The 24,816-nt window shown below is 40.8% G+C and overlaps 1 pseudogene; it reads left to right on the top strand.

Annotated features, from left to right (window-relative positions):
- The first annotated feature begins 14,371 nt into the window (after positions 1-14,371).
- LOC147457440 (uncharacterized) lies at positions 14,372-19,288 on the top strand (annotated as a pseudogene).
- Positions 19,289-24,816: the final 5,528 nt, after the last annotated feature.

Genomic DNA, 24,816 nt, shown 5'->3' with positions numbered 1-24,816 from the left:
ATCCAAATGGCTGTTATGTAGAAGATTTCCAGAATGGCTGTAAGCTGATCACAGAGGGCAAATGTGTGGGCAGAATGTTTACGCTGAATGTAGACATGCATGAGGTAAAAGCTGCATTATTTGCATAGGGCACAGGTGTTGTGGCTGATGTTGACATTTGGCACAAACGCATTGGCCATGTCAATGAGCAGAGATTGCGCAGCATGCAATCAAAACAGATTGTAAAAGGTTTGCCCAAATTCAAGGTGGATGGTATGCATAAAGTGTGTGCAGCATGCCAGTTTGGAAAACAGTCAAAGGGCTCATTTCCACATGAGCGCAATGTATGTAAAAAGCCACTTGAGGTGGTGCACACAGATGTTTGGGGTCCAACAGATACTACAAGTATACATGGTTGCAGGTATTATGTCTCTTTCATTGATGACCATACAAGGAAAGTATGGGTCTACTTCATGCGTAACAAAAGTGAAGTGTTTGGTCACTTTCAAGACTTCAAAGTCATGATTGAGAAGGAGACAGATATGCAAATCAAGACATTGAGGTCAGATGGAGGGGGAGAGTACTTCTCCAATGATTTTTCAGATTTTCTGCGAATGCATGGTATACACAGGCAATTTACATGCAGATATACTCCACAGCAGAATGGGGTCGCAGAAAGGAAAAACAGGCACATTGCAGAGGTTGCACGTGCATTGATGAATGAGAAGAACATGCCTCATCATTTCTGGGCTAAAGCTGTAAATACAGCTGTGTACATTATGAACAGGACACCTACAGCTGCGGTGCATGATGTAACACCTGAGGAAAAGTTTACAGGTACAAAGCCTGATTTGGCACACTTGAAAGTGTTTGGCTGCATAGCTTACGTGCATGTACCAGATGAGTTGCGTAGGAAATTGGATCCTAAAGCAGAGAAATGTATTCTTGTGGGATATTCCCTTGAACAAAAGGGGTACAGGTGCTACAATCCTACTACACGAGAATTACGAGTGAGCAGAGATGTAGTCTTTGATGAGATGAGCAGCTGGTACAGTAATGCACATGGCACTATTGGGGCTGATGTAAAAGATGATGTGGTTGTACAAAATGTGAGGCCACAGTCACAGGTTTTGAGTGGACCACAAGAGTCCTCTTCTCGTGGCTCTGTTGAGAAACCATGGAATGGTAGACTACGTACGCAGGTTACTCCACCAACAGGTACAGGGAATGTATCACGAAAAGGAAAGGAAAAGGTTGATGAACCTCCCTTTATGGTTGATGCATCATCAGGTTTTTCACATGTAGACATGGATTCAGATGGTTCTGAACAAAGTCTTGATGAGGAATTTGGAATTCCGGCTGTCAGGACACTTGGTGTAAGGAAAGTACAAGAAGATGCTAGAGGGCAAAGGAGTGACCAAGGACCGCGCAGATCTAATAGAGTCAGAAATCCAGTTCAGAAATTGACTTATGATGGGTATCTAGCGCATCACCAAGCCTACATGGCTAAGGTGATACAGGATGTGGAGCCCACATGTTTTGAGGATGCAGTTGGAAATGTGCATTGGGATGATGCAATGAATGAAGAGATGGCTGCATTGGAAGCAAATGACACATGGGAGTTGGTGCCATTGCCAAGTGGCAAGAAAGCTATTGGCTGTAAATGGGTGTATAAAACCAAGCATAAGGCTGATGGTAACATTGAGCGTCACAAGGCAAGGCTGGTCGCAAAGGGTTATGCACAGACGTATGGCATAGACTATGAGGAGACCTTTGCTCCAGTGGCAAAGATGACGACAGTGAGAGCTGTCATAGCAGTGGCTGCATGTAGAGGATGGATTATGCATCAAATGGATGTAAAGAATGCCTTCTTGAATGGTGAGTTGCAAGAGGAAGTGTATATGGATCAGCCACCTGGTTATGTCGATCCAGGTTACCCAGATTATGTATGCAGACTTCTCAAAGCTTTGTATGGTTTGAAGCAGGGCTCTAGAGCATGGTATGACAGGATTGCCAAGTATCTTGTCAGTATTGGTTTTAGGAGAGCTCATGCTGATCATTCACTCTATGTACGTGAGAGTGATGTGGGGATTGTGGTCATTACCATATATGTAGATGACCTTATTATTGTTGGTGACAATGCTATGGAGATTGACCATGTGAAGGGTCTTCTCAAACAGGAGTTTGAAATGAAAGATTTAGGCGAGTTGCGCTACTTTCTTGGCATTGAGGTGATCAGGACTCCAGAGGGTGTATGGCTATCACAGAGATAGTATGCTTTGGACATGTTTTCAAAGTATGGTATGGCTGATTGTAAGCCAATTTCTATTCCCTTGGATGTGAATGCAAAGCTGAGTGCAGAGAAGGGTGATGTTGTTGAGGATGTCAACATGTACAAGAAGATTGTGGGTAGTCTAATCTACTTGACTATCACGAGGCCAGACTTGAGCTACACAGTAGGCTTGGAGAGTCAGTTCATGCAACTTCCGAGGAAGCCACATTTGGATGGAGTACGACGCACACTTAGGTATGTGCAAGGTACTCTTGACTACGCATTGTTCTATGCAGCAGATGCACCATTAGCATTGTATGGGTATACAGATGCAGATTGGGCAGGTAGCATTGTTGATAGGAGATCTACGACTGGCTTCATGTTCTCTTTTGGGAGTGCTGCTGTTACTTGGAGCAGCAAAAAGCAGCCTACGGTTGCTTTATCGAGCACAGAGGCCGAGTACAGAGGTGCAGCAGTTGCGGCGTGCGAGGTAGCTTGGCTACACACATTACTTGAGGACTTGGGAGTGCAGGTGGACCAGCAGATTTTCATCCATTGTGACAACCTCAGCAGCATGCAGTTGGCTAGGAACCCAGTGTTCCATGCCAGGACCAAACACATCGAGGTCCATTACCACTACGTTCGAGAGCGAGTGTTGGCGGGGGACATCGACTTGGTCTACGTCAGCACAGAGGAGCAGATAGCGGATATCTTTACCAAGGCCCTCGGAGCTGAGAAGCTTTGACGTTTCCGGACTATGCTTGGACTCTGCGACATGCAGAGCTCGAGGGGGAGTGTTGAGATGTCGAGCTCTACACCTTGAGCTGGCATCCACTACGGGTCTTGGCCGCTTACGACATTTACTCACTGGCGCGTTAGGTGACCGACACGGAGGATCTCTGCCAGTGATTCTACAGCTGGACTACACTTATAGTGCCAGCCTAGTACGCTTCTAGCGAGTTCACACTTAGTGACCGCATGTACATATGTGCTACTTTTCAGCTTTAGCACTTAGTCATTTTGTACTCTCTTTTCTGAGAAGAAGAAGAAGAAGAAGCTTTCCATCTCTGTGTGCTTTGTGCTTGTCTTGTCTAGCTCTCTTGCATCCTCATTCTTTGCATTCTTTTCCGCGTAGTTTGCCTTGCAGCAGCAAGCCGAGTAGAACTGGAAAGGAGTATCAAAGACCTTTCAAACCCTGGTTATATTTCACAGATCATCAAGTTCGAGGGTACTTCTGATGCTTGCCGATGTTATGAACACTCTCAAAGATCAGATATTTCGTGCGATCAACCCATGGCAAAGGTCTGTTCTAGTGCTACTGAAACATAAGATATTAGATTTCAATCGATGATCAGTTGGCCTAATCTGGAGACAAATCACCAAAACTCATTGCCTTCGCAGGCCCGTTCAACACATTTTTCTGTTGATGCTATCAGGATGTTGGCGATGCAGACAGCAGAGGCCAAAGAAATGGAAAGAGTAAACATCAAAGTGGACATGAGGGCAGAAAAGCTAAGCAAGATCGATCACACCGAATTAAGCTTATGATGGTTATCCTCAAGTAATTAATCCAGCGGCTTCAATGCTAGCTTCTTGTGCTTTTAACAGAGAGTGTGAGGGGATTACTGGCAGACAACTCGATGTCAAGGGAAAGGCATTGGGAAATATTGCCACTTATAGTGCAAGTCATGGTCTAATGAGACGTTGGCTTCAGTCGCACTCCTCATCTAGCTTTGTTGATCGCCTATCTGAAAATTTGATGAGGGAAGCATTTTGGAAGATCTGCAGACACAAAAAAACATCTTTCATGACCAATTCAACACAGAATACGGTGTACGTGGGAGTTGGTTAATGTGTAACTCCAAGGAGATGCAACAGCATTGTAGTGGAAGTCAAGTAGTCAACCATGCAGAAAAACCTTTTACCACAAGTCTAGACTTGTACCTTTTCTTCCCACCTTCTTCTTCCTTTAGCTTGTACACCCATTTGTTTTGAAGTGCCCGCTTACCTTTAGGCAACTCAAGCAACTCCCATGTTTCGTTGCGATGTAGTGAGTCCATCTCCACTTGCATTCTCTTCGTCCATTCTTCTTTGGATTCATGTTGCATAGCTTCTTCATATGATTGCGGCTCTCCAGAATCTGAGATCAAGAGATGGTTGAAGGAAGGAACAAACCTTTCTGGAGGTCTACTTGCTCTTGTAGATCTTCGGGGAATAGGTTGAGGCTCCTCATTTGGTTGACGTTGTTGCACATTGTCACCGTTTGCAGTCCTTGAGTCTTCACCGTCCTCAAGCTCCATGTACTCATCACCTGTTTCTTTTGTTTGTTTTCTTTCCAAGTAATCTTTGTACATATTTTGTTCGTTAAAAATTACATCCCTACTCCTTAAGATTTTACCATCTTCAGGATTCCATAGGCGATACCCAAAGTCTCCTTCTCCATAACCAATGAAGAAACACTTTTTGGACTTTGCATCTAACTTTGATCTTAGGCTTCTATCTTTGTGCATGAAAGCCTCACACCCAAACACTTTGAGAAATGCATAATTCACCGGTTTACCTGTCCATGTCTCTTCTGGAACTCCCCCATCCAATTCCATTGAGGGTGACCGATTGATTAAGTACATAGACGTACTTACAGCTTCCGCCCAAAGCTCAAGCGGTAGGCCTACATGTAGCCGCATGCTTCGTGCTCGTTCCATGATTGTCCTGTTCATCCTTTCCGAAATCCCATTTTGTTGAGGTGTCCTTGGGGTTGTCCTTTGCCTCCGAATGCCATTGCTAGCGCAAAAGCTTTCAAAAGCTTGGCTGCAATATTCGCCTCCATTGTCGGATATGAGGCATTTAACCTTGGTACCTGTTTCATTCTCCACAAAGGCTTTCCACCTTTGAAATATGGAAAATACATCGGATTTATTCTTCATGACATCAACCCATGTTTTTCTAGTCGCATCGTCTATGAATGTTACATAGTACAATGAGCCACCAAGTGATGGTGTACTTGCAGGACCCCAAACATCAGAATGAACCAACTCAAGTTTTTTATTTTTTCTTTCATTTCCTGATTTTTGAAATTTTACCCTCTTTTCTTTACCATAAACACAATCTTCAAAGAACTCTAAGTCCACTTCTTTCAAACCTGGTAGAAGCTTCTTTGTTTGAAGGATTTGCATTCCTTTGGCACTCATATGCCCAAGTCGGTAGTGCCACACGGCACTGTCAACTTCTGTAGTTGCTGCACAAGCTAAAGGTTGCGTGCTAACAGTACACAAGTAAAGTGTACCGACTTTTTCACCCTTGGCAACCACCAAAGATCCCTTTGAGATCTTCCACCGTTTGTGTCCGAATGTAATGTTGTGACCTTCATCTTCCAATTGTCCTGTAGAGATCAAATTTTTTGCGAAGAGAAGGAACATGCCTAACATCTTTAAGCTTCCATTCATTTCCGTTAGCAGTTTTGACAGAAACTGTACCTTTGCCGACAATCTCACAAGCTTCATCATCTCCCAAGTATACATACCCAAAATTACCTTTGGTGTAGTCTTGGAAATGTTGCTTGTGTGGTGTCGCATGGAATGAAGCCCCGGAATCTACTATCTACGAATTAGACACATTGTCTAATGAGAGAATTAGAGCATCTTGCTCTACTTTACCTGCCACATTGGCCTCCGATGTTGGCTTGTTGTCTTGAGACTCTGTCTCCTTCTTCTTCTTGGACCAACAATCCTTCTTGACGTGGCCCTTCTTGCCACAGTTCCAACATTCAAGAACTGACTTTGTGCGTGACTTGCTCCGCCTTGAACGATCACGACCCTTTTGGTTTTTGAACCTCTCCTTAAGCCTTCCTCTTGTTTCCACTGATAGTGCAGCACTTGATGATTCTCCTGTGCTTCTCCTTCGCATTTCCTCGCTTAGGAGAACACCCACAACATCATCAAACTTAAGAGTATTTGTGCCAGAGATAGAATTACTTACAGCCATCACAAGGCTGTCCCAACTATCCGGTAGAGATGATAGTATAAGGAGAGCTCGCACTTCGTCATCGAAATTGATTTTCACTGATCGAAGTTGACTTATTTTTGTGTTAAAGTCATTTAGGTGTTCTGCAACTGAACCATTCTCTGCCATCTTTAGATTGAATAAGCGCTTCATAAGAAATACCTTATTGGATGCCAATGGTTTCTCGTAGAAGTCGTCAAGTGACTTCATCAAGTCCTCCGTGGTCTTCATCTCCGAAACATTGAAGGCCACCGTTGACGCCAAGCTTAACCGGATTGTTCCCAGTGCCTTTCGATCAAGGACAATCCATGCTTCATCTGCCATTGTTGCGGGCTTCTTCGCAAGACCGCCTAGTGGCAAATAGAGGTCCTTCTGGTAGAGATAGTCTTCAATCTGCATCTTCCAATGTTGGTAGTTTTTGTCGTTGAACTTGTCAATCTTGAGCTTCCCTTCCTTCGCCATAACTCCCACTCAATTCAAGGAATCCTTTCCTTGAGATAATTTAGCTACGAGCAAACCTTGCTTTGATACCAGTTGTTAGGAAATAAGACGTAGCTAAATAGATAATTGAGTAGATTACTTAATGGAGAGAGACAGATTTATATACACGAGATTATAGAGTAGAGAGAGAGAGAGAGAGAGAGAGAGAGAGAGAGAGAGTACACACGATATACGTTGTTCACCCAATGTGGGCTACGTCCACGGGAAAGCAGCCACTCAATGGCTTTAGTACTTCAAAACAAGAAGTAGTTTACAAAGCGATTATACCATTAATGGAGCTCCCGCCTTGCTTCACTCTCACCACCTCCCACTCACCTTGTTGCATCAACTTCACACTATGCAATGTGTGTAGAAATGGCCTCCTTTTATAGACCAAAAGGGCTGCCCTCTCTTATGAGAGACAGCCATGTGTAACCGCCCTTGTGCGAATAAGTCCAAATCGGACCCTCCAATCCGCCCATGTGTGGCCGCCCTTGAGAAGACAAGTCCGCTTTTGAATTCGGCCACCGGCCACCGGCCATTGACTTCCGACCACCGGCCATCGGCCATTGACTACCGGCCACCGGCCAACCGACCGGTTGTTTTCCGACCACTTTCCGGCCGCCGTCCGTCCATAATATTCCGGCAAAAAAGAATATTCCGGCGGAAAAAAGTCTCGGGGGCCTCCGCCCCCGAGGCCTTTTAAGTTGCCCCTGATTCTTGTCCGTGAAAATTTTGGTTTCCGGTGAGTGATTTTCCTTCACGCACGATGGCTTCTCCTCATAATGGGGACCTTACAAATGTGCGCTTTTACCACAAAAAATTACAGGGGTAAATCAGGCTCCATACTTAACACCAGGATCAAAACAATAGTCAAACAGCAGAAGCGGAAGCTAATTCTTTTTTCGACACAAAGAGCTTTGATGTTGGAGAAGCCAAAGAACACGGACTGTGGAGTAATGAAATTTTTGGAGACATGCATACCAACCTGTCAACACTTACTAGCCTCCAGCAGCAATTCACTGTTGGCCATTCAACAACTGGGTGGGATAGCAGAAACTTTACAAACAATATGGCTAATATTGCGGCCTATAAAGAGTTTCTCTTGCTAAACCATGTGCAGGCGGCAACCAATGTGGGTGCAGTTCAGATTAGCACAACAACATTGCTCTTTAGCAACTGCATATGAAGCAGGGAATGGTAGTGGTATGGATTTGAATGCTCAACAGTTACTGCTTCGGAGCTCTCTGCTTACCAATAACCAGGATTCAGTGGTGGATCCTATGAGCAAAGGTCAAAGTAAGCAGTAGTTATCAGATCAAGTTCAGATGGCTGCAGATGGGCATAGACTTGAGTTTGGTATTAGCCAACACAAACCCTCATTTTTTGGTCATAGCTTGCCACAATGCCTAGTAGGTAGCTGAATGCAAGGTAGTATGGACTTCATGACTGCCAAATCTGACAAAGTTCTTGCCACTTTTTGGCTCTGTTTTGAAGTTGAATGACATCAAGCGGAACGCCACCATAACTAATGTCCATGAGCCTCATGTAAAAGTAGTTTGACAGATGCACGTTTGGATTATTGATGGGCGGACTCATTATGGTGCCTTCCGCTATGGGGACGCCGATCTCAAGGTGCCCATTATCATGTGCAGTTAGGAAGCACAATACATAGCGTGTTAGGAAATAGGACGTAGCTAAGTAGATAATTAGATAATTGAGTCGTTTACTTAATGGAGAGAGATAATTTCCACACCTGAGAGATTATAGAGTAGAGAGAGAGAGAGAGAGAGAGAGAGAGAGAGAGAGAGAGAGAGAGAGAGAGAGAGCTTACACGATATACGTGGTTCACCCAATGTGGGCTACGTCCACAGCCACTCAATGGATTTAGTACTTAATAACAAGAAGTAGATTACAAAGGGATTATACCTTTTTGGAGCTCTCACCTTGCTCTACTCTCATGACCTCTCATCAAATTCACAATGCACCACAATGCTTCACATTCTCTTTTTGTGTGTAGAAGAGGCCTCCTTTTATTGGCCAAAAGGATTGCCCTCTCTCATGAGAGGCAGCCATGTGTAGCCGCCCTTGTGTAGACAAGTCCAAATCGGACTCTCCAATCCGCCCATGTATGGCCGCCCTTGAGAAGACAAGTCCGCCTTTGAAATCCGCCACCGGCCATTGACTTCCGACCACCGGCCATCGGCTATTGATTACCGCCAACCGACCAAACAATCGGTCGTTTTTTGACCACTTTTTGACCACTGTCCGGCCATAATGTTCCGACAAAAAGAAAATATTTTGGCAAAGCTAGTCTAGAGCTTTGCTCAAGATTGGTCGTGAGACTTTTGGTTTTCGACGAGTGATTTTAGTTTCATAAGTGATTTTTCTCTATGCACAATGGCTTCTCCTCATAACGGGGGCCTTACAAATGTACGTTTTTAATTAAAAAAAATTACAAGTGATAAATCAAGCTCCATATTTAACGTATCGCAGGTTAGTCAGCAAGGAGGCAAGAAGACATAATTGTGGGGAGAGAGAGAGAGAGAGAGAGAGAGAGAGAGAGAGAGAGAGAGAGAGAGAGAGAGAGTAATACTGATCAAAGGACATAGACCATAAAGTTACATTTGTGTGTTTTGTGTATGGCAGAGAGGACATATATTCACAACACTACACGTTCCAATTACACAAGCATGAGTCCAGCTCAACAAACACTGCAAGGTCCGTTATCTGCATCCAATTTCCCATGCGCATGCATTTGCTTGGTGCAACACATAAACGCTACTACAAGGCAAGGCACGGATTTCGTTTCTTATGATTTTTTGGAGAGACCACAATGCCAACTCTCCACCATACTTTTGTATGGCACCTTTGTATGACGTGCATTGTATACTTTGCACTTTCATCTGTGCAATTGCAAGACAATATGTTTAGCTATTCACATTGCTTTTTGGTAGCTTGACTCAAATATTTCATGTAAGTTGGACGATCAAAAAGCAGCAATATAGCATTGCAGGTACATAAAACACCTTATTTATTGTTGTAATTCATTCATGCTTTATGTATTTGCTTGTTTTAGGATTTTTTGCATTACTTCCTTTGCTTTGGTTTATTTGGATCTCGGTTTCAGAACTATACACTTGCGGTCGATCAACATCTGTACATGTTAGTTACACACGCAACTCTTTGCATACGGTTGCTAGCTAATGCATGTTATGTATTGGAGTAGTGAATACACAGGTAGCGAATGTATGTGGTGTATCACAATAGTGAATTCACATTGTGCATCTTTATTTTAGCTCTAAATAATTGATACCATACTAGGTGTCTAAATAATTGATGCCATACTATAATGTCCTCATTTCTCCCCTACTAGGTGTCAATATGAAGTTCACAAGACCTACAAGATTACAATCCAAGCATTACTAAGCTAAGGAGAAAAGTGAAGCTAACTTTAAACTAGCTTATTGTCCATATGCTAGGTCATGGTTTGAAATTACTACATTGTATAAATATTGGAACATGCAATGTGACATCTTTGCTCAAAAATCTAAAAATATGTCTCTCTTGCACGGCGTGATACCTCACATATATAGAGATAAACGAGGTCGACAGACAAATGAAATAGACACTCTTACTGTTCTCACTTCTGTATTATTGTTGGGTGATTAATTTCCATCAGAGCGGCAACAATAAGACTTAGCAGCATTGCATCTACAATCCACAACCAGTTCAAGATACCAGCCACAAATCAATAGTATCCCGTCTCTATTCATGAGATCGATGAGCGATATTTAGACATAAAAGAGACATGTATTATAATTATAGGCGAGCTATCCACGTTAACCCAAACAATTTTTGACCTTATTGTAAGACAAATTATCAACGTAACAAGCAGTTCATTGGGAAATTCCTTCAACAAAAAATGTGTTCTCTTGCTCGGTGATCTTGCCCAACTACCACCAGTTTGTAGTCACACACGGGAGCTTTGTAACACATGCCATATCACAAGCTTGGGCCAATGGCTACATGCAACTTTCTACAAGATGTCATGCTCTGTAAGACATGCAATGGACCCTAAATTGCTTTAGTTATTGACCATTATTCATGAAAGAAAACCAACCGTAGATGAGATCAATTTTACCTTGGGTGCATGTATTATAGATGAAGCGCATGTGCATGACTACATCAACAACTCTACTATGATAATATGTACTCACAGATCAGACGTCCAAATACATTTAAGTTGTACAATCAGACTAACATTACAAAAGTTGAAATGAAGATGAACACAAGTAACATAAAGGTCCTTCAATAGTGGCTCCTTGTTAACTGATTCAATGTCAGTTAATAGAAGTTGCTAAAGACCGAAGACGTACAGATGCACATTGAAGATCAACGTGAAGAAGCAGTAAAGATTGGAGTTACACATTTTTCATGTTTTCCCAATATGGTAACGCATTGTAAATTCCTTATTTATTTCAAGCCATTGTAATATTTAATGTATTACGGGTTCAATGGGAGTTCCAAATTGTAAAGAATAGGTCAGTTATTGTGCCTAGGTAGCAAATTCAGTAAGTGGTGGAGCCCTAAAGGCCTTGGGCGCCCAGACATTGCATATTTTTAACCTAGGTATATAAAGCAGTGTGTAAAAGAAATTAGGTTCTCAATTCAATTGTTGAGAGCACTCTTTGGTGAGAGCTCTTGAGGTGTGTGGCTATGGAGTCTTGAGCTTCTCCTTGCTCATGAGACTTGATTAACACTAATCAATGATTCATTCTCTCTCACTATGCCTCTCTCTTACTTCTTATGATTGCCTATGATGATTAGATTAACTAGATCTTAACTAATTAGTGGTTAATCCCTCTCTAATCTTGTGTAATTGTCCTCTTTTGCTTGTGTGTGCATGTAGGTTTGATTGGAGTGTGGTGCTTGATAGATCTATGTGTGTGTACTTGCAATTAGTGTGTTGCATGATAGGATTAGTGTTGTGTGCGTCTTGCAATCGTAGTGTGTGTGATTGGGCTGATTAGAGGTGAAGAGAAGTGGATATGGAGATTGCCCTTCATTGCGGCTTAGTTCCTCCATAGGCCGAGAAGCTCACCTCATAGAGTTAACCATTTGTGTTGCCACAATTAGCTCACTAACCGTGTGAGTGTTTCCATGCCCTAGCAGGGTAGCTCATCCCTCCGGATTGATAATTTTGTTGGTCATTGGAGCTATTGCAACGATGGGACCCCCAACATTTGGCGTTGTTGTCGGGAACGATGGCCTACGCTAGTGTAATTGTGGCATAAACGAATGCGTTCCCTCACTATTTCACTTGTGTGTTTATGTTTTTGTGGATTTTGAATGTGTGTGCATGAAGCATTGTGTTCATAATTCCCTAATGTGTAACCGTATCTTGCCAATTGTGTGTTTACACACTCTAATTTCACACTAACCCCTTGCTAATTTGACTAATTTTTGATAACTTACTAATTTTCTATGAAGGATTGGAGCATTCGACCATTCAATTGATCTTCAATGGAAAGGTAATTAAGGTGGTATTCTCAACCTCCCTAGAATCTAAGGATGTGTAGAATTGTGTAGAGATCCCACCATGATGCAATGTAATGCTATGCTATGCTGATGCAATGCAATGTTGATGTTGGATTGAAAATTTTGCGATTATTCATTTTCACGCCATCGTAATGCCAAAATTTTTAAGAATTGGTGGTGCATGAATTTGATAAGTTTCAATTGCTAATTGGTGAATGTGTGTTGCTAATTGGGTGACTAGTTAAGTTAATTGCATACTTGGATGGTCAATTTCAAGTGCCTGTGCACTAAAATTAAGTGTGTGTGCATTCTAATTGAGTGTGTGTATGCTACTTTTAGGTGTGTGTGCACTATTTTGCCCATGTTTGAGCACCTAGAAATCAATGTGTGCGTTACCATTTTTCAATTGTGATGATTGATGTGTGTTCTAATCATGCCCAACTAATGATTTGTAAAGTCACATTGCAAATTCGACAAATTTAACCCTTTTGTGTGCGCACCTAAAGATTGGTAAAAACTGCCAATTTTTTAGTGTATGTGTGCCTAAAAGTGTGTAATTTGCATGCTTAATTCAATGTTTTGATTGCATAAATGATGTGTGTAATGATTAAATTGTTTAATTGCTTAGTCTTGATTTTATTGATGAAATTGTTGGCAATTGAATATATGTGATTTGTGTAACTTTATTTGGCTGCACTATTCCCCAATGTGTGGAGAATTTGTAGAATTTTTTTGGGTATTTTTTGGATAATTTTTGTAATTTTTTGGATAATTAAAAAATAGAAAAAAAAGAAAAAACATAAAGAATTCAGAAAATTACTTAAAACCTCATTAAAAATTACAAAAAAACAAAACTTTACAAAAAAACACTAAAAATAGAAAAAAGCATAGAAAATCCACAAAATTTTAAAAAACACATGGAAAAATCATAAAAAATCTAAAACTTCACAAATAAATCACAAAAAATAAAAAACTACCACAGATAAATCCCTAAAATATAAAAAAATCATAAAAACTCAAAAAATACATTAAAAAATCCAAGATTGATGGAAATTTTTTCCAAAAATTTGTTAAAAATCATAAAAAGACCAAGAAATTTAGAAAATTCAAAATTTCACAAATAATTAGAAAAAATAAAAAAGGAAGTCACAGAAAGTGCCAGTAAAAACCGAAAAAAGCCAGCTAAAGCCAAAAAAGATAAAAAAGAGCCTGGAAAAGCTAGAACAAGGCCGAAAAGCAAAAAGCAAAGCCGAAAAGAATACCACACACCGAGCAGACACTGCAAATCGAGAAGTTACACCGAGCAAAAGGGAGCACAAATCGAGAACAGCGGCCAGGAAAAATTGAGCAAGCAGCCAAAAAAAGCGAGAAATCGACCAACTCACAGTTGATTGAGCGGCAGGCAAATTTTCAAATTTTGCATGCTAGAAATTAGCTAGTGCAAGAAATTGCATTACAAAAATTAGCTTTTAATTGGTTGAATAAGGATAGAACCCGCATGCGATTGCAAATTAGGCTAGTACGAGCAATAAAAATTCTTCTAATCAATACCAAAATCTGCTAGGAGACAGTTTTACAGAACCAGCCAAGATGGACTCAAATTGAGCCGAGAGTTCAAGTATAGCAGAACAAGCTAGTAGCAGTGGCAACACATGCACAACTGCAACATAGCAAATTTTGCAGCTATATGGCTACAATGGGGATAAAGTCTTATACACAGATTCAGAAGGTCATAGGTATCTAATGAACAATAAAAGCAGCACAGGAGGCAAGATCCTATTGATCATAGTAAAGCCAGATTCATAGAACTCCCTAGATGTTCACTGACTTCAGTGGGCCCAGGTATTGCAAACTTAAAGATGAAGTGCAGATAGAAGTTCAAAAAGTCAACCGAAGTGTTTATCCAGAGACCTGCATAAGTCCACAAAAGATAATTTTAATGCATATGCAATCAGGGTCATTGTACATAGATTACAGTGGTAAGATCTATAGTCGAGATCTAGTAATGGAAGGTCCAACGATCGACCAATAGAAGCCAATCTAATTGGAGAACTAAGCCAAAGACGCTACAAAGGTCAAGATGGAGCAATCTACAGCTTGATGCTCAGTGTTTTAGGAGAAGATGCCAACAATTTTGCAAGCACAGAAACAAAAGCTCCTCAGGAAGAGCTTGACATGATAGAGCCAGGTGAAATACCACCAATCATGGCGTATCGCTCAAATTGTGGACGAAAAGGTAGACATGTTTCTGAAGATTATCCAAGAAATCCAGACAACAGAGACATAGCAACTGCCAACAAGCAAGGTACATAGCAAATTGGAAATGCGAATCTCGATGTAAGTGCATGTAACTCGTCACTTTCAATGCAATCAGATAATTCTACATTACCATTAGAAGCACCAATAAAAGTACTGCAAATTCAAAATGAGCACAAAGATGCACGGACACCTGAAAAGCTTAAAATTGATTCTTTGAACAACAAATTCTTGCATGAATTTAGTAAAGGTGTCGAGATATTACCAAAGGATGAAAAGACTGTTAGGTTTGAAAATGATTTTGCACCCACTGACACAAGTGTGCAATCATTCTCGAGTCTAAGGGACCATCAAACAGAATGATGTTAGCTTTGTATGGCACCCATAATTCATATGCAATCTATTATAGCCCATCCTCTCTAGAGATGAAGGATATTAACTGAGTGAACCCAAAAAACTGTTCAAAGCCAAACTCTCCTCCATAAAAAATCAATCTTTGATATTGTGATCAAACGAGCATATACTTTGACCAAAACAGTCGTAGATATAGACGAGAGTCTAGCATCTATGATGCCTTGGGTCCTGAAACCACAGAAGCTCATATCATAGGAGACCCATGGGATAGACAATATCAGGGAAAAGATAATTCTATCTACAGCTTGACTTGGAGAATAATTTGTCATGTTTCACGGAGATACATAGGAAACTATGTAGAAGGCTTGCAGATGCCAAACATCAACAGTGCTACCCAAAGTGTACCTTCACAATCCCAAAAGGTGAGACTAAACCAGAGCCAAACAATTTTGAACTCTTACAATGAAGCGGGCTATAGTGATCACCCTAGGAAGGGGGGAGTTGTAAATCCATCAAGCTCAGCTTATGTACCAGGAAACGCTACACCAGTTAGAAGCCCTAGAGCTTCTAGCCAACAGACCTCTTCAAAGCAGAAACCATGGAAAGATCATATGGTTGTTGGAAGTTTCCAATTGAGCTAGATTCCATCATAATCTGTAGACAAATGCTTCTATGAAGATCATCAAGGATAGAAGTTTCAGCTGATCTCCATAAATCGGAGTCAAAAGCCGACAAATCCAATAGTGTTCAAACAGTTACATGTGATCAAGCTCACATATGCATATCAAGATGCACATGGTAACGTATACCCATACGGATGGCCCGACTGAAGTCAAAGACTATCTGAAGATGATGCAAAGCCTCAAGTTTCCAGAACAGGTGATAGAAAAGTCAAAGTCATTGAAAGCTAAAGTTCAAAACGCTACACAAAAGACACCACCAAAATCTCCTCCGTAGAGACAAATTCTACCAAAAATTACAATGGATCTATTAAGATTAAGGGGTACCCAAATGCAGGAGGACAATGTTCAACAATTGCAAAAAAGTGCTGTATCACAGTCAATGGAATCGACATCAACGGAAGCAGGTGGTCAAAGCAAAGAAGATGCAGATAAAGCTCAACCAAAGGACAGTGTCATAGCAAAATCAATCCATATAGAAAGAAATCTTGAGACGATCAAGTGCAACATTGTTGGTGAAAACGAAGAAAAGTTGTCAAGAGAAGTAAAGCTAGATTTTCAACTAGACAAGAACCTCATGTCTTTTTGCACTTGGAAAAGATGTGGCCAACCACAGCTCGAAGATGCTCCTGAATTTGTGAGCATATCAGGAAACAAACGAGCAGAGTGTTGGGGAATCATCTCCATCACCATTGTTCACAGATCACCATAGCTGAATTCCATGTGATTATAGCAAAGGATATGCCAGACAACATCATAATGGGAATGCCAATGGCCTAGAAGATGTCAGAGATATAGAATTCAAAATGACGGAGTCTTCAGAGACAACCAAGAATGGAGATCAAGACTGGTCGCCCGCGGGTGCAGTGGCCTGGAGCCAGTTCCCACACAGGCCCTGAGTCCCTGTGCCTCCACGCACAACTTTAGGAAAATTTAATTTTAACCTAAGACGGGCAATACGAATCAGAATTTAATGCCAAAACTTGCTATACTAAGCTATAACTAAGGTGTTTTAACCTGGGTACCTGCCATATTTAGCAGCCTTCGCCGTCCGAAAATACATTTTTTTCAAATTTGGGATACGGGTGCAGTTTTTCGAGACGATCAAAATTGATGGGTCGGGTGACCAAAAACTTACTATTTTTGGAAAATTTTCACAAAAATGATTTTAATTCACTTTTGGAAGCTTTATGACATTCTAAACATCATGGAATCGACAGATTTTGGAAAACTACAAAAGATAGTAACTTTTTCCATTATGATTGTTTCATGGTACAATGGTGTTCTTTTAGCTCGGGGTCGGAGACCTTACAAAGATTGTGTGTGTGTGTGTGTGTGTGTGTGTGTATGTGTGTAAGAGAGCGAAGGTGTACGTATGTATGTTGGAGAGAGAGATAGAGAGAGAAAGGAAGAAAGCACTTGTGTGTGTGTGTGTGTGTGTGTGTGTGAAAGAGAGAGAGAGAGAGAGAGAGAGAGAGAGAGAGAGAGAGAGAGAGAGAGAAATACTTTCCGTTGATTATCTAGAGTTTGTTTAGTGTTAAGAAAAACAACTATTTTAAATGTAACCAAGATGAATCCGGAACGTGGTTGCGGTATTGTTTAGCTTCTGAAGCATGTATAAGCAAATATTAGCTTTTTGAGAAGAAAGTGCATATGAAACGTCACCTTGAAAGAAAGCATCAATGTGAAAATGTAGTCGTGCCACCGCTTCCAATAGGTTGGCCAAAGGGAAACACAAAAATTCATAAACCCACTTCTTCCATGTCACGACTCTCGAATTTTTAATGTTGAGCACAACCTTAAGAATGCCAAAAAGGCATACAAGAAAAGAAAGAGAGAACAGGGAGAGCGGAGATAAACGCTTTGTGCACATAAGAAGAAAAGAAAAATAACAAAGGAGTCATGGATAGATGAATTTGTCAAAATTGAGCTAGCATCATGGGACTCACACATCCCAACACGAGAGAAGTTGGTCATAGAACGAGTTTTGAATGGCTATGATAAAGCTGTAAGTTTCAATTTTTTGACGTACTGCATTATTATATATGTATTCTAAACTCTCATAAATTATAATATTCAATAGAAGTGCATACAAACATCAGATTTACCTAAAGGAAGAGAGAAGAGAAATTCTACATCAAAAACAGAAACCACACCGGTATAGTGCTCACGTACGTTGTCTCTTTAAGAATGCATATACTATTTTTAAATAAATTCTTTGATTGTACTCACCACCAGGATGCAAGTACAAGTCAAGTGGAGGTTTCACTTGCTCCTACTCAAATGCTAAAGACCAAAATAAAGCATGACCCTGAGGCAATGGATGGATGCACCCAAGAGATTTTCCAGGTATTTTGAATCTATATCAAATAAAAATAAATAAATAAAAATCAATCACACAACATCATTAGCAGCCAATATTTGATGATAAGAAATCTCAACAAGCCAAAGATGAAACTCATGTCGCAATTGAGATTCGTCAGGGCGTGATTGATTATAAAAGCCCCATACCGCTAAGTCCAGAAGGGATTGTCATGTAAGCTACATGTTTTTCAGCGATAGGCTAGTTTGGTAACATTCAAATTATATATATTTTTTATTCTATGATATTTTTACTGTTGTAGTGGAGGAGTCGTTTTTCACTTAAAGTCTGTATGTTTTAACCTTGGGATTGACATGCATGGATCGTTCCAAGAGAGTGAGCTTGATGTTGAGGCATCAATAATGGCTATGAACCTATTTTCTATGTATGAATTTTAGTTTTTGTTCCTTTTTAATAGTAAAAATGATATATATTTGTATCACATATATATATTTGCTGTATATAGTTGGATGAAGCATACATTACTCACACACATTCTTGAGCAAGTGTGGTTTGTAGATAGCTTAGGATTGTCTTTTCTACGAGAGAAGAAAATTGGAAAAAATGTTATGAAGAACTTCTTTGGTTCACCAGATCTTGAAATCCGTAGTTTCACCTTCTTTCATAGGTAATACTATTTACCATCTTTTTCTTATATATGGCATGTTCTTGAAATTTATGACACCCTACTTATGTTCAGATCCCATTGGATGCTTATCGTTTTGTACAACCCGCATCGTCTACGTCTAGATGGACTTACTCGAAAAAGGTCATGCTTTATAATGTTTGATTCCCTGTCCATTGTACGCTCAACTCATGAATATTGGGATGTTCTACAAAGGTATACTTGTAGAGATTATGTATGCTAAATAACTTTAGTCCCATTGCATAAGCTTCTTGCTTTCCTTGTTTTAGATTATGCGAACTTTTGAAAAATATTGTACGGATCAAGTTGTACAGTCAGAGCTATTGGATTCAGATAAAGTCGATAGGATGTGAAGCTCTTGAGGCGAGTGATCTACAAAATCTCAATGTATCTTTTGGCATTCAAATGTAATTTGTTTTGTTTCTTGGTGTAGACTCCACAAGAGCCAAATGCTCATGATTATGGATGGTATGTGATGAAATGTATGCACATGCTTATTGAGGGTGGCTTGGTCGATCGTCCTCCACGTTCTTGGATAATCCATTATGTTGTTTGTTTTGTTAAGGGTTATATGTAGGTGTTTATGGAAGGTTTTGACTACTTGTATTTATGTAGCTTTTTAGAAAATGGTTTCAACATGAAGATGTAGAGATATTAAAGGAGATTTTAGAGAATGGTTGGCCCAAGCACTTGGAAAAATTCCATTATAAAAAGAATAGACAATGGATGTTTTCTATGCATGTAGCTTTTAGGTTTGTATAGTGATGGTATGACTTGCTCTATGTATGCTCTTCAAACACGACTTGGCTAACAACTCTGTGGAGTTCATTTTGATACAAATCCTTAGTATGGTTTATGATCATAAGTTTTAGTTATGGTTTTTGGTGTGGCTTTGAGTTACTGTTTATGGCCATGGTGTCCGGTTATGGTTTATGGTCACGATTTTCGATGTAGTTTATGATCATGGATCCCGGTTATTGTTTTAGTAAGTAATTTCGGTTATGGTTTACGTTTTTGGTATAGTTTCGAGTTACATATTCGGTTATGGTTTGCCTTTATGGTTTCCAGTTATGGTTATGGTTGCCCGTTATGGTTATGATAAGTGTTTCCGACTCCGGTTATGGTTTGCATTTATGATTTTCGGTTATGTTATGGATTTCGATTATCTTTAGGTAAGTCTTTCCGGTTATGGCTTACGTTTTTGGTATGGTTTCGAGTTACGTTTTGTGTTTATGATTTCTGGTTATGGTTATGGTTTTTGATTATAATTATGGTAAGTGTAATTGACTCCGGTTATGGTTTGCATTTATGGTTTTTGATTATGGTTATGGTTTTTGGTTAAGATTATGATACGTGATTCCGGTTATGGTTTACGTTTTTGGTATGATTTCGAGTTACGTATTTGGTTATAATTTGTGTTTCTGGTTATGGTTATGGTTATGGTAAGTGTTTTTGACTCCGGTTATGGTTTGCATTTATGATTTTGGTTATGGATATGATAAGTCTTTCCGATTATGATTTTCATTTTCGGTATGGTTTCGAGTTATGTATCCGGTTTTGGTTTGCATTTATGATTTTTGATTATGGTTATGGTTGCCGATTATAGTTATAGTAAATGTTTTCAACTCCGGTTATAGTTTGCGTTTATGGTTTTCGATTATGGTTATGGTTTACGTTTTCAGTATGATTTTTCGTTACATATCCGGTTATGGTTATGGTTTCTATGTATCCCGCAATCAATACGTGCTGGATATGGAAGCTACAAAAGTGAACACATCTTGTGTCATGCTAATACTCCACATCTACTTCAAACATCTCATGGTATCATCAAAAAGCTTATGCTGGGTGTATCCTGCAATCCAAGAGACGACATCCCTAAACAAAAGCCTGTTGAATATCTCCCGTGCTTCTTCCACACTTTGCAAAGATATCAAGCAACGAGTTGATAATGTCTCTTCCTAAAAACCGATCATTCGAGATCTTATCATGTATGTGCTGGCCCTTGTATGGAGCACATATTACAAATTGCGTTCTTTCAAAGCATATGATAGCCTTGTCCCACATCTCATAGTGAGTATACCTGTCTAAGCGTATTTCATTAAACCATATCTCGAATTTCCATATCCTGGAACACTTTCTGAGCACTACCAAGTAGACCACTGTTAGCATACATATCCATCAATGCATTGGAGACGAGAATGATTTTTCCTTACAAATTCTCTTCAATAATTTGAGCATGCAGTTCATGACCCCTTATTTTTGCTGCCCCAATGATGCCACAAGATTTCAAGATACAAGCAAAAGTGACAGAATTTGGGTAGGGACCCTCTCCTAATTCATATACTTGCAAAGACCATGTCCAATAGGCACATTCAAGGTAACAATATCCTGAACTAGAAGTTTGCAAACATTTCTCATGCTTTTTCAGGAAACTCCACCTAGTGTATATATCAAGCAACACAGTATCCACAATAACCTCTTGTTCCAACAAGCCGCTCTTGCCAAGTTGAGCATGCATGAGTTGTCCCTTGTCCATTGCACCTCTAATGGCACATAGCTTTAATATGCAGGTAAAAGTGCCTGCACTTAAAGACATACCATGGCATTGCATTTCATAAATACAAGCAGTTGCTTTGTCTAGATGCCCATCCTGTACATTAGCAAAAATTAACCCATATTGTTTCAACTTTCAAAGGTCTCCCATCTGTTTTGTATAGGTCTTGTTGGGCAGAATCATTGTATGCTAGTCTGCCTTGTCGCGTATAGTTGTATGCCTTTGATGAATGATAATGAGTGTTAGTTTCAAAACCTTCACCTCTAGAAACCTTGTGAAAGTAATGCTCGCCGTCCTGTTGTGCTTGATGGTGAGTTTCCAAACCTATCGCTCTCTCGCCTCACGCCCTGTTGCAACCTGCATCGGTGTTGCTAATATTGTTGCAACGTGATTTATTTATCCTGGCCATGCGATTTGGGTATAGGGCAAGGCCCTCTCATGCCAAGTGGCTAGTTCTAGGCTCAAATAAGTAAAAAAGCTAGGCTCACCAAGTAAACAACATGCACTTATCGGCACGGCTAAATATAAACACCTGATAACGTTAAAAAAAACATCTGCTTTGGTTTGTCACCTGCAAAAGGTTGTTGGAGGGGACTTTTTGAAGGTCTACCCACAGCTTCTTGTTCTTGCAACTTCCAGTGCACACAAGTAGTTAATGAGGGGCCTTAGCTGCATATGCAACAAACACTCAAATCCTTGACGACATTGTGCTTGATGTGGATAGTTTTTGGCTTGTCAACTAAGCTGGTTGTTGCAAGGGACCATAGGTGGATGTTGAGCTGTGACATTGGGCAGTCAAAGAGGGAGGTTGTGGAAATTGGCACAGCAGCCGAGTGTGGCTAATAACTTGTTGCTTTTTGAGGCCAAACTGGGGGATGAGAGGTGAGGTAGGTTTTGCGGCCGAGGGTAGCCTTTGAAGAAGATAGCGAGTATGGCCGAGCAAGGGGCCAACAATGAAGGGGATGCTGCCCACTTATGTAGGTCCAAGGGAAACAAAAGTGCTTTGGTGGGCTGCTATAGCATGCAAGCAATCGATGGTGACATACACAAGTGGGTAGGGATGGTGTTCGCAAGCAAGGTCATGGTCGGCTGATGCAAAAGAGAATTGAAGGGAAGGGGGCAAGTACAAGGCGATAGAGAGGGTCAACATGCTGCGTAGACACTAGAGCATGAAGGCGATGGAGCGGCAACAAGGGTGGCACCTGAGAGATGGAGAGAAGGGGGATTGACAGTGGGGGTGAGGGGAGGTTTTAATTTAATGGCAGAAGCTGAGCCGTGGTTAATGAGGAGCCTTAGCTGCATATACAACAAACAATAAGATCCTTGACAACATTATGCTTGACGTGGATAGGTTTTTGCTTGTCAAATAAGCTGGTTGTTGCAAGGGAACATAGGTGGAGGTTGAGATGTGACATTGTTTAGCCAAAGAGGGAGGTTTTGGACATTGGCACAGCTGCCGAGTGCGGCCAATAACTTGTTGCTTTTTGAGGAAAAACTGGGGGACGAGAGGTGAGGTAGGCGTTGCGGCCGAGGTAGCCTTTGGAGGAGATAGCGAGTATGGCCGAGTGAGGGGACGACAGTGAAGGGGATGCTGCCCACTTTTGCATGTCCAAGGGCAACAAAAGTGCTTTGCAGGGCTGCTATAGCATGCGGGAAATTGATGGTGACATACACAAGCGGGTAGGGATGGTGTTCGATAGCAGGGCCGTGGTCAGATCCTAGGTTGGCAATTGGTGCAAAAGAGAATTGAAGGGAAGGGGGCAACTACAAGGTGATAGAGAGGGTCAACATGCTGCATAGACACTGGAGCATGAAGGTAATGGAGCAACAACATGGGTGGCACCTGAGAGATGGAGAGAGGAGTTTTGCATGGACATAGTTCCACCCCAAAGTGCAAACATTAACAAACGAAGCTTGCAAGATCCAATTTTGATGATTTTGGCAGATTGGGAAAACCTATCTTCTGCTTCCATAGTTAAGACTTTATGTACAAAGATGCTTCTAGTTGTTAAACACAACATGCCAAAACTACTTATCGAGGATCGACAATGCGGGTGAGGGGAGGTTTTAATCGACGGCAGAAGGTGACCCATGGTGAACCACAACCTTTGACAAAATCAATTAAATCTAAATTGTACTTTGAAAGATCCCATGCCAAAAACAGGAGAGCTATATCTTGCTCAAGGACTTCAAGTGCGTCCACACAAGCTGGGGTAGAACCTCCACCGCTGACCTTTGTGGTGTACAACCCTCTCCATATGATAGGTCAAAGGTGGAAAGATATCGATAAAGTAGTACATACAAAGTTATCAATAAAGCAGTACATAAAAATTAGTTAATTGATTATAGGATATGATCAACATGGCTGTGATAAGGACAAGAGAAAAATTCACATGGTTGTGGCATGGACTTGAATACCAAATTGTCAAAGAGAAATTCAGGTTTGTCATCTTGTTCTTTGAGTCCTTAAACTAAAGCGTAGTCTTGGTGCATCAGAACTTTGCAAGAAACTTCAAGAGTACGAGCTCAAAGTGGTGCCTTCGAGGAGATAGCAAGCACATACGGAGCCAAAAGCTATCTGCACTTCAACTGCCATTCAGTTGGCTCTACATGAGCATGCAGGAATACTTGCCCCTCATTTCAAAGGTCTGCACAAGGCCAAAAGCCAACATTGAGTGTCCTAACACAGTGTCAACAAAGTTCATTATGCACAGAACTGGACGTCAACATCGGATGTCTCGATCAACAGAGGGAATACCATGTGAGATAGACCTATGGCATGCTAGAGGTACTAATCGAGAACTTTTGGCCATCAACATTGAAGCCATGATACTACATACGTCTCCAGCCTTGATACTACATATGTCTCATTTGAACTTTTGGACCTTATTTCTCGATGTGAGAAAACACTGATCGCAGTGATTGTAGTGAGCTTCCTCGCCATTTGGCTCCTCTAGGTGGGTTTGCTACGAGGAAATGCATGCCGAGCTTTGTGAGTGCTTTGTCTAAATTTTTCACACCAAAGAGAGGAGAAAAAACAAAGGAACATGCTTGATTCCATCCCAAAGAATCTAAATTTTCCTTGGGAAGATCGCATGCTAGAAATAGGAGAGCGGTATCTTGATGAGCTTTTTGTTTAGAATGTCATCTCTTGGAATGCATTGATTATAGGATATGCCAAACATGGCTATAACAAGGAAGCTTTGGGCTCATTGCTCCTCTGCCTCTACAACAATGACTTACTCAACCTAACCCTATCAATGTTTTGCATCAGCCTCGTTGCTCCTGCGCTTGTACTCCAACAGCTTACTCAACCCAATCCTACGAGCGTTTTGCATCAACTCCCCAACTCAATATTCACACCCTATTGATTGAGCCATTCTACTATAGTGATTGCACCAAAGCTTATGAACTGAGAACTCATCACTACAATAAACAATACACCGTAACATAAAGTTAACTCTGCTTCTCTTTAAGTTAAATCTATCTCTTGCATCTTTGTGTTAACTCCTATTTTGTGTGTCACAAACAGCACATATATTCACAACAATGAATGTTTCGACAAAACAATCACAACTCCAGCTAGACAACTTTGTAAGGTCCATTGTCTGCATCCAATTCCCCATGCTTGTGCATTTGCTTGGTCCACAGATGAAGCCTACGTAGCAAGGCATGAATTCCGTTCCTTATACT

The sequence above is a fragment of the Adiantum capillus-veneris genome, chromosome 5 (genome assembly GCF_014529385.1).
Source record: "Adiantum capillus-veneris isolate H3 chromosome 5, ASM1452938v2, whole genome shotgun sequence".
Classification (NCBI taxonomy): domain Eukaryota; kingdom Viridiplantae; phylum Streptophyta; class Polypodiopsida; order Polypodiales; family Pteridaceae; genus Adiantum; species Adiantum capillus-veneris.
The sequence above is the reverse complement of the archived record's forward strand: the minus strand, read 5'-3'. Positions and strand labels throughout refer to the sequence as shown.